Source organism: Megachile rotundata, chromosome 1 (genome assembly GCF_050947335.1).
Source record: "Megachile rotundata isolate GNS110a chromosome 1, iyMegRotu1, whole genome shotgun sequence".
Classification (NCBI taxonomy): domain Eukaryota; kingdom Metazoa; phylum Arthropoda; class Insecta; order Hymenoptera; family Megachilidae; genus Megachile; species Megachile rotundata.
In genome coordinates, this window is record NC_134983.1 from 2,824,380 (window position 1) to 2,836,658 (window position 12,279).

General features: G+C 32.9%; 1 protein-coding gene across 3 annotated transcripts in view; it reads right to left on the reverse strand.

The window, feature by feature from the left end:
- LOC100880574 (uncharacterized) overlaps positions 1–12,279 on the reverse strand; it is a 473,391-nt gene that overhangs the window by 94,419 nt on the left and 366,693 nt on the right. The window lies entirely within an intron of this gene.

A 12,279-nucleotide genomic window follows, 5' to 3' on the forward strand; every position in this document is an offset into this window, starting at 1 on the left:
CAGATTTATATATCAAACTAGTATTCATATATTTCTTACATTTTCTACTGAGCAATAAATGCACAAACAACCGTAGTCCAATTACAATAATTTATTAAGGGGATCTACTCCGACACGGGAGCGCAAAGAATTTAAATACACAGTTCTATCACGGTAATACATATTTAATTAGAGCGAAGAGAAAATCCAAGTGTCCATCTAATTCCGATTTCTCTACTTTTCGCAAATTAAGTACGAACACCTATTAAAACTCTGCCAAGAGGAACGCTTTCGTTTTTTTCCGTTATTATGCTAGAAATGCTGCGTGTGCTAACAACCTGGGAGTCCATTTATCCCTGGGGGCCGGATGTAGCCTGCTTCGACTCGTTCTGGCTCGACTGCAGTGTAATCATTCCTATTTTTCGCCGCATGTAAATACAAAGTATACATAGGGCACATTCTTGACAATCTTCCAGAGAGCGGGTCGTTCCTTGCGGTTACAAGGTATCGATTATCGGTATCAAACAACGCTAAAGAAGGAGTAATCAAACGGTCCAGTCAAGGAACGACGACAAGTGTAACTAATTATGTCGATAGTATCACTGAATATGTAAATACGTGAAATATAAAATTTCTGTACCGCATAAATTGTAATGATCGTAAGAACATAAAACGTAGCCAATAGAATTCTCAAAGAATGCAGCCTTTAGATAACAAAATTGTCATTTTCATGACACGTATTTTATCAAAATGTGAACCTTTATACCTTTTACTAGAGTATACAATTTTGTGAAATCCAATACGTACACACTAGTTATGGACACTAATTCTTAAATTTCAGAATGTTTGTTTGCATATTAAAGTGGACAAAACTTTATATAAAAGCTAGGATATTTGTCAAACAGTTCTTATTATGCTAGCCGTTAATTTTCAATATTATTAATATTATTGGCGTGTTATTTATTTATAGAAGAACGTTAAAATCAATTATGTTGAGCTTGTATAATACCGTTAATAATGTTCTACTAAACCAGAACAATGAGAGTTGCAAATTTGAAAATTTATGTTTAAAAGTGTACAATCATGAAAATGTGATAATAGGAAAATTTCTAAACTCAAATGTTAAAAAATTAGAAACTTGAATATCTATTTTGTTCATTTCACAAATTGCTATAGTCGTTAAAAAAAGTAATATGGTCTATTAACTTTTATTACCATTTTCCCTAAAAACGCCTACTATGTACAGTAACGTACACTACAATGAGAGAAAGTTGTAAAAATAAATATCTATTTTACTGATTCTTTAAAAAGTTTTAACAAATTCAAAAATTCGTTAAAAAAATGCGTTGTCTCCATTTGTGATCTCTTTTAATTACTATAATTTGAATTCATAAGAACATGGAAATTTACATATAAGATTCATGTCTGGTTGTATTCATGTTAGTATCTCAACATACTAATCCTGTTACTAGGGTGTATATAATCTATTAAAGAAACACAAGGAAACTGTAAATTAAACAGGGTGAGAAACAGGGCGCTTGTGAATGAATACATCAAATAGGAAAAAAAGAAAGTAATCAAACAAGGGTAAGTTTTCAATAGCTTAAATAAGAGTATTAATTTTCACACTATTTGAGACTTTCTTTCGAACTTGATAGTTAGTTGTTCTACGATATTTTTTAATATTACATTGATATTGCAGATTAGTTGAAGAAGTCATTTCGTTGTTTATATGTAAGTAGGTTCAAAGTAGATGTAATCCGTCGCAATGCATTATTTGAATTAAAAATTATGGCTGTTATATAAATTCTTTAAGAGAATGTCAACATATACTGATTTAATGAGCAATGATAAAAATAACTCGAGGCCAGTGAATCATTAAAATATTAATTTGAATTTTGATATTTTAGAACTTTGAATTTACGAATTTAAAAATTTAAAAATTTAGAAATTTAGGAATTTTGGAATTTAGGAATTTAGGAATCTAGGAATTTAGGAATTTAAGAATTTAGGAATTTAGGAATTTAGGAATTTAGGAATTTAGGAATTTAGGAATTTAGGAATTTAGGAATTTAGGAATTTAGGAATTTTGGGATTTAGGAATTTACGAATTTACGAATTTACGAATTTACGAATTTACGAATTTACGAATTTACGAATTTACGAATTTACGAATTTACGAATTTACGAATTTACGAATTTATGAATTTACGAATTTACGAATTTAGAAAATCCAGAATTTAGGAATTTGGAAGTTCTCTATTATAGTAAATTTTTTTGTTTGTTTGTTTAGAGTTCAAAGTCGCATCAACATCAAGGTCATTAGCGACTATCGGCTGTTTTAGATACTTATTGTCTTTAATTGATTAATTTAGGAGAAGGTTGCAGGTTCTATAGGGTTTTATATCATGTTAAGGATTCCAATCGTCTTGCAGAATGTAATTAGGATATCTTGATATGATGTAGAGGTGATTGCTTCTGAGAGGTCGTCCTTGATGTTAAATTTTCTATGTTCTTCGTTATATTTCCTGCAATCTAGTATAATATGGTTGATACTTATGGGTTCATTACATGATCCGCATAAAATGGAGGAACTGTTGTTTGGGATATCCGAATGTGTCAGTTTGGTATGACCAATTCTGATTCTAGTTATTGCTGTTTGCTGTCTCCTGTTGAAATTAGAGTTTGTTTTGAAGTTGTAGAAACTGTTTGTTGATTTGTGAAGTGTGCTTGCTTTGTAGTTTTTCCATGCTCGATTCCATGACTGTTTCCATAGTGACTTTAGATGATTATTGATGTCCATAGAGGTGCTGCAGAGAGGTTGATTATCCGGGTGTAGTGTTGCTGCAATTTTTGCTTCGAGATCGGCCATGACATTCCCGTGGATGTCCATGTGGGAAGGGACCCATGCTATCGTTATTTTCTTCCCATGTGTAGTTAATTTGTCGTATAGTTCTTGTATTGTTGTGTGGAATTCCATGGTCTGCTTCAGGTTTTGTGTCTTTAGGATAGTGGAAAGGAAATCGGAGAATATGATGAATGTAGAATGAGGAGATTTATCGATGAATTCAAGAGCTGAAAAGAGCGCGTAACTTTCGGCTGTGTGGATGCTATTGAAAGGGTTCATTCCGTGTTTTATTGTAGTACTTTGCGTGAATACAACTGCACCTGTTCCAAGATCGCTCTTGGAGCCGTCAATATAGACATGGGTGTATCCAGAATATTTGGCACATAGGATGTTAAATCGGTCTTTCCATTCCTGTGTGATTAGTTCTGTCCTTTTCTTTTCTATAAGTGATAGGTCAATATTGGGTGTCTTCAGTGACCATGGGGGTGTTTTATGGAATCTGGTTTTTTCTGTGATTGGTAGGTTGTATTTCGCTTGTTTGAAAGTCGTAGCTTTTTGGGAGATATATATTGCATAGGCATATTTTAACTGGCGTAGATAATTGAACTGCAACTGCTTCGATATTTGTTCATAATTGGACCTCATTGCAATTTATTTCGTTTTTAACGTAAACCGCGACTCCACCACTAGCGAGATTAGAAATAATGCGATTTTTTGCGAAACATTGATAGTCTTTGATTAATCCGATATTATCATTTTTGAAGTTAGTTTCCTGAACGCAAAGGGCAATGGGTTTATAGTTCTTAAATAATAGTTGCACTCTTTCTAATCGAGCGTGGAAACCGTTAACGTTCCATTGTAGTATATTATTCATAGTTGTATTGTTTGATGGAAGAGGTTTACCTAAGATGTATCGGAGTCTGAGACATTTATTTCGTTCTCATTAAACAACAAAATTATATTATTTTATTATATATTCACCACTATTTTCTATAACCTTCTCCCATTTTCCTGGTAGTTTATCAATTCCTTCCTCGTAAAATGTGGTTGGTTTGGACTGGAAGAAGCTTTCAACAGCCTGCCTGACTTGTTCTTCAGAATTGAAGGTTTTTCCATTTAAAAAGTTCTGTAAGGAACAGAAAAGGTGGTAGTCTGTCGGGGCAAGATCTGAGGAGTAAGGTGGATGTGGTAAAACAGACCATCCAAGCTCGAGAATTTTTTCTTGAGTCACCCTTGCTGTATGCGGTCGCGCATTGTCGTGTAAAAGAATGACATTTCTGCGATTGAAAAGTGCAGGGCGCTTTTCTAGGAGTTTCTCTTGCACACTTTGCAATTGCTGAATGTATTTATCCGCAGTAATCGTTAAATTTGACTTCAACAACTCGTGGTGACTTATACCTTCATAATCTCACCATACACACAATAAAATCTATTTAGCTGCATCGGAAGTTACTTATGACTCGACCTAATACTAACCTTCAAACAGTACGTGTAAAAATTTCATGGTATTCTGACCAATAGTTTAGAAGTTACAGTCATTTTAGTACCCCTAGTTTCGTAATTTTTAAGACAATGGATAGAAAGGAATTTCGTGTGTTGATTAAACACTGTTTTTTTTAATTGGAAAAAATACTGTTGAAGCCAAAAAGTGACTTCATAAGCATTATAGAGACCCTGCACCAGGGAAATCAACTATCATTGACTGGTATGCTCAATTTAAACGCGGTCATACAAGCGCCGATGATGCTGAACGCTGTGGTTGCCCAAAATCAGCAGTCGTTCCAGAAAACATAAAAAATGTCCACAAAATAGTTTTAAAGAGTCGTAAACTTAAGTTGTGTGAGATAGCTGATGCATTGAAGATATCAGAAGGTAGTGTCTTCACAATTTTGCATGAAAATTTGGGCATGTGCAAATTGCTTTCAAAGTGGGTGCCGCGTTTGCTGTTTCACGAAGGCAATGCGCCGTGTCACAAGTCGATGAACACGATGGTTCAATTGAATGAATTACGTTTTGAATTGTTTCCCCACACACCGTACTCCCCAGATTTGGACCCCAGCGACTACTGGCTCTTTGTAAATATGAAAAAAATGCTCCAGGGAAAGAAATTTGGCTCAAATGAAGAAGTGATTGCGGAAACTGAAGCTTGTTTTGGGGCCAATGACAAATCGTTTAATATAAAGGGAATTGAAAAGTTAGAGGAGCGTTGGAATCAATGTATCACACTGGAAGGAATGTATATTGATGATTAAAGTGGAATTTCTAAAACAAAATTTGGTTTTCTTAGTTAGACCGGAGACTTATTGAGTGACGTGTTATACTTGTCTTCTAAAGCTTAGTATGTGGGAGTACTCAGGGTCTGTCATGCTTGCTTTTAAGGGTGTGATTCTGGAGTTGAGTCTTACTTTATTTTTGGTGAAAATTTCCTCTATTGTTTTATTCGATAAAACTGGTGACACCTTGGAAAGTATGATGCGTTGGGCCGGTGTGATCATTGGTCTTAAATCTATCTTAGTGTTGTTAATGGTTATGGTTTTGTGTTTTTCGGTGAGGTTCAGTACTGTTGCCTTTTTATCTAGATAAATACAAATCCTTCCGTTGGCGATTCGGGATATGTACTTTACTGCTTTTGGGCCTACTATTCCTCCCACTGCACACGTATATTTCTTGATTGAGATGCCGCCCACAGCTGTAAGGATTATCGCTTGGTCCTTGGTGGGGTAGGATTCAGATTTGGTGGCGTTCGCATACGATTTTGTTGGTTCTTTAGATCTATTAGCTTCAGTGAGGGTGATATGTTGCGAGCTTTTGGGCTCGTTGGTTTCGCTTGTTTGCATGATGGTTGGTTGGTGCATATGTGCACCATTCCGAACCACACCACTTACACTAACACGCGTGATATAACCGCGCACGGTACTGCACTTTGTGAACACCCGTTATAATTGGCACTCGCGAGCGATACCGTACACACGTCTTGTTTCCACGGCAGTTAGGTGTAAACTGTGAGTAAATTTTAGGGAGGAATAAAATTCAGTTATTCATATTTTTACGAAATATCTCTTATTTTTACTCGTATTATTAATACTAAAGTACTAATTATTTTTAAATATCTTCAGTACATAAAAGTCAACATAATTATTCCTATATAAATTCATCACAAAATCAAGTATTATTTATTTCTCTATTTTTTGTACTTTCTAATACTGTGAAAGGGCAACTATAATTTATAATTCATCACTATTTTTCAAGATTCCAAAATGATTAAGGCATCAATCAAATTCCAATATCTTTAGCGCTCTCTAATCAACAGAACATCTTTAATTAGTTTACTACAAAGAAAAATTCCGAATACATCTAAATTATTTTTCAATTATCGCTTATAAAAGAATCAAAATGAAACACGTCCCTCTTCTGCCATTTATTCATCGTTTAGGATGTGTTTTTCCTGCGCTCATGCAGGTTAAAATTGAATTTATATCTTTGTATCATTTTCTCTAACAGTATCTCTTATCACGAATCTCGAATCGAAGTTGGACTCGATGTCGTTACGATTGGAATTAGAAATATGTCGGTTGAGTTTATTTACAACGCTAGCATTCCGTAAATTTTGCCTGCGTATAAACGGTACAACGTCAGTTAATCCATTTTTTTTATTCGTTTCATCGTCGTCGCCCGACCACGCGATTAAATGGAACTTTAATTTACCATGGTCGCGTGTATGCCAAGCAACACGAGCGATCGCGCTTAAATGAAATTCGAGAATGATGCGAGTACTCGTTCAGGGGAACGAAATGTTGTCGTGAACGGCAATTTATTTATGTAGACTGACATCTTGCTGTTTCGTCGTGACGATATAAGCGAAACATATAATTTTCTCGTTTCATTACTGTACGAGGGTTAATCAAATATACATTTTAAACATCGAAAAATGATTGAAAATATAACATGCTCGAGGGTTTTGCTGCTTTTAACATGATTGAATCGTGGAGATTACCAGTTTCACTGATATAATGAAATCAAATACTAACCAAAACAAGTAAAATCAGTAGCGAAAAGTTGACGCGCAATTAGCGTTCACGCGTATACACTGATGGGTAATTTGATTTTCAATTTGAAAATTTAACATTTCCATGTTTCTTAATCACTGAACTTGAAGTTTCAAGACGTGACGTGTTTTCAATTTCTTACATTTTGTAAATTTTCAAATTTCAAAGTTGCTAGGTTTTGTAATTTCTAAATTTGACAATTTGAAGACACCAACATTCGTAAATTTATGAATCCAAATAATTACAAACAGTAGTGAAATTTGTATGTTTTTAAATACTTAAATTTCTATTTTATCAAGTTTTAACCTTTTAACAATGGTAATTTAAAAGTTAAAAAATTTCATAATTAAAAATTTTTTAATTTTTGAACTTTGTTATGTCACTTAATTAACATTAAAGTTAAAATAATATTAATTCATTTAATAAATCATGGGTGTAATACTTTCACATTTCTAAACGTATCCAATCTGAATATTTTAAAGTTTCAAACTCTAAATTTCAAATTCCTAAATTTCTAAATTAAAAAATTCTTAAATTTAAAAATTAGGAAATTTCACCACTGGTACCAATTTTTTAAATTTTCAGATTTCTAAATTACTAAATTTAAAAATTATAAATCATAGTAAAATTCGACAGAAGATTTAACACCGCTCTCTGCATCTCACACCTCATTACTCTACATATGTACTTACACACCATGCATGCTGGTGCCGTAACCGCTTCATTTGCCCACTAGTGTCCTCCAGTGATCTTTAATGTTCCAAATTCAAGAAACACGCCGTTTGTCAATGATTTCTTTAATTTCCTTTACCAACGAAAAATACTTAAACAGTCTACCCTTCACCCAGCATTCTAATAAAATATGGGGAGATACATTTTATACACGCATATTTACATACATATTGATGCAGATACATTATGACGTATTTATCTAATACATTACGATTTTTAAAATCGCTTCCAATAATATAATAGGGGGCAAAGTAACAAATAACCATGCATCGGATTAAATACTTCTTGTGCAAATTATCATACTAATCGCTCGCAAACAGCGTTAATTAGAAATTATGTCGCAACGCTGTCGGAGTCCCATCGTACCGCTAAGCCGTTCGAGAATCTCGATCGAGTTTTACCTAGCAAAACTTAATTAGCATAAAGTGCCGATCTCCCTTTTACATTACGACTCGAGCGATCACTTTCAGTGACTTTCTTTTTCCTTCTTCTTAACATTCGTAATCATATTCTCGCAATAGCAGAGAAACGACCGATAGAAGGCAAGAAGATGTCGTGGCAACGTCCCGATTCGATTGAAAATCTTAATTAAACGTATAGCCATGATAGGATTTCAAGGAACTCGAAGAAATGGAGCTCCTCCTCTCTTTCGGAACAGCAAATTAGCCTAATTCATACCGCGAGCCTCTATTTTAACAGTTACTATCTGCGGCCGCCGTTATGGACAAGTCGGTTGTCAAGTTTTCGCATACCGCACTTTACCTCCCTTTTCACGGAGTAGTCGATGTTTTTGCTTCATGTATATTTTCGATCTTGTGCGAACTTTCGATGCTCTAGAACTATCGCGCTTGCTACATAATTTTTTAATCCCTCTCTTAAGATTTTAATGCGAAAATTCCATTAAATCTCGTGGACTTATAATCTATTCATTAAATGATATATTGAGATTTACAGGATTGAACATTTTGTCCTTTTTATTTACTTTTATCGCTCACGTTTTATCTAAAGTGAAGTGGGGTAAGTGTAGACTGGTTTTTGTAAAGTTGGTATTTAAACGTAAGTATTTTCAGTCTGCTAATTAAATACTTAACGCTGTCGATATTGAACGCTATGCACAATTACTACTATTTAATTAATATTAATTAGGACCTTAATTTTCCTTGTAAATTTTAATCTTGATAGGAAATTGTTTAAAATGTTAATTACTCCGCACTTTCCCCGAAAATGGGGTAAGAGCGTAACTTGAAGTTAAAAATACTTTGAAACCTTATTTCGTGTGCAATGGGGCAAGAGCAGAATTATTAACAAATCTGCTATAAAATGCTTCTTACTGCATTATGCAAGTACTCTATACTGTAAACAAGTACTCTTAATTGAAATATAGAAGGGGATATAGTGAAACAAAACAGGGAAACAAACATATTAAATGGAGAAATTTTAGTCATATTGTAATAAAAATAGCCTGTATACGCACTTGCCCCGTTTACGAACTTACCCCACTTCACCTTAATACTTCTTCACGCATGCTACAAATAAAGAATTCTAATTTTGTACGCTGACAATTTTCGATATTTAACATACCACGAAATGGTTCTAAAAATGAAAGATTAAAAAATTTATATTAGTTGCTGATTCACTGCAAACCTTGCAGATTCCGCAATAGTAAAAAATTATTAATTCGTAATTAATCACATCTCGGTACAGTGTTATTGGTATAAAATTCCCTTTTCCATGCTTTGTCTTTATTTAACGAATTTCTATTTCGATTTTAAAGTTTGAAACTGTAACACATACATATACACATGTTTTACACACGTTTTCGATTCGACGTACAAGGATATAAGCATGTTTCTTTTATGAATAATTAAGGATCTCAAAAAGAGAAGGTCAAGATTTTAATACCTGATTTTAATAACTGTCATATCGAAGCTGTTGAAAGTGCCGTTAGAAATTACTGTAAGCTTATTATAAACACGTTATATATATACGAACATATGTTGTACTAATATGTCAAGTCAAATGTTTTATACAAGTTGATAATCTACATAAGTACACTGATAGTGCTTGATTTAACTGCATTTCGATATTTATAAAATTGTATTTAATATTGTGTTACACTTCTTCATTATTATCTTAATTTATTTTATTCTGAAATTCTATATTTCCAAAAATTAAAATTTTTTATTTCTAAGTTTCTAAATTCTACATTTTGACATATCCACATTATCACATTCTCACATTCTCATATTCTCATATTCTCATTTTTTTCATAACATAATTACTTATTTACATGATTATACATTTTCTCAACATAAAATTGTTTAACTTCTTAACTTTCTCATTTCAAATTAAAAAATGTCTGATTATCTTCCATAATTGCAACCTCTCGCTGTGTCTTTTGAAAATTCGTAGTCTCTTTAAACACTTCCGATAGAAACATTTGTTTACTGTTAGTTTCTTATTAGTACTACTTGTGATAATTCAAAAATACATTTTTTCTCAGATCTGAACGAACAATGCAGCAAAGAATTAGTATTATTTTTAATCAAAACTGATATGAATTGCAATTTAAAACTGAATAATTTCACAACATAATTTTGAGTTAAATTAAAATCATAGCATTTTAAATACGCGTATGATCTGCTTTAAACATATCATTAAAAAATGCATTTCCAAGCGAATATATGCAATATAACGTATGGAAATGATTCTTTTTTATATGGTGTTCGATCACTTTTCTTTATGTAAATACATGTTACAAGATCGACAAATATACCTTGCTGCACGACAGAATGAAAAACGATCATCTAGATCCTAGAACATAAATTTATGTTTCCGGTTTCCAAGCAGTACTCGCAGGAAAACATGAATTTGTATGTCCAATTTATAAAGCGTCAATAATCTTCTGTTAGATAAAACAGAAACGTAAACTTACAAGAATCACAGAATCCGCGAGATGCATGGTTATTAAATTATCAATAATTAACACAACGTGTAATCTACTATAGTCTCCAATTTTAGGTCGTCAAACATAATTAAAAATTCAATTATGTTCCATGATTACTAGAATCGAAGTCTTTCATCGACAGCCAACACAACATACTAACAGAATCCCTAGTGTTAAAATGAAACGTGTTTAAACGGACGCATAACACGAAAACAAAAATTTCAATATAATCGCTAGTCGAAACGACCATTTTCACTTTTCAAACACGAAAACGAACCGCGTTCCTCTACTTTCTTTTATGCATATATTATTCAAACAAAACACATTTTTACGCCCTGTTTATATTACGGGGTGTTCAAAGCTTGAAAATCCGGATGCCTCATAGCGAACCGGAGCACTGTTATTACTAAAATTACAGTGTGGCCAGCTCACGCGATTTTTACGAATTTTCGCCGTGATCATTCAATGATTGAGGCTTGTATCGGCTTCAGTAACAGACCAGCATTAAGGTGTCAAACGTACCGCATAAATAGTCTTATCTGTGTATTCAGGCCTATTTTATTTGATTCGACAAAAGAGGATTTTCAAACATCTCTGCCAACAAGAGATTTTTGCAAAATGTATCTGAATCACAAAAAATATTGACGTTTATCCGAAGTATGACAGAACTGTGAAAAAGTAAGTTGAAAAGAGTACGATGCATCTACAGGACAATTATTAAATAAAATTATAAATAGTTATTTTTAACACATTGTTGAATTACACAAATGACATAAATGACACATATATTAATAGTGATAAAAATTCTATTAATAATAGTATCTGCTTTTCAAACAATATTGTGAAGGTACTACTATAACCGTAGTACCTTTGTAAAATTAGTCATTACTACTTTTGTAACAGTAGTCATTTTGTCCAAGTCATAGTTGAATATTATTTGCGTCATTTTCAATTATCTGCAAATAAGACGAAGATATTTGAGAATAACGAGCAATTTTGTTTCTTAATAAAAATATATTTAAAGACAGTCAATATTGAAAAATTAACTTATACATAATAATAATAATTAATCAATTTCTCTTATGAAAACAGTTCGAATTTTAAATATTTAATCTTTCAAAGTAAAAAGCCAAATTCAAAAATTGACTCGTAAATTTTAATAATTCTATAATCAGAAAATATCGGAAAGTATCTTCTTCGACACTTCATAAAAATCTCTCGTAATCACAATAAATAATTCTACGTTAAAAGTTTAAGAGGTTACAGATTGAACGCAAAGCAGTAAATTCGTAGTCAGTTAACATTTCATTGCTAACAATTTGCTGATCAATAAATCCATTGAGAAAGACGGAAACAAATTGTAACTGGTGGCAGGCCACACGTCAGAAATGAAAAATATCTCCACATCTATTTACCACGTAACGTAAATCGTTAAATAGTAATGATTCAATAATAGAGTGTTAAACAGGCATCGAGTGTGCCTCATTTCAATTCACGCCCCAATAACATTCACTTAGAACTTGTGGAATAGCGAAGTTAAAACAGTTACACGCTTCACTGATCAACCAAATGGACGAGCAAAGTGTCTACGAACCCTTTTTCGAACATGAAGAGAAACGAATCGGCTGGGAATGTTTCTTAGGGTCAGACGGAGTGTACAGAAAACTATCAAGCAATCAACTTCAATTTATGTTTCGTTACGTTCACTTTGCACTTGTATGTCGTGA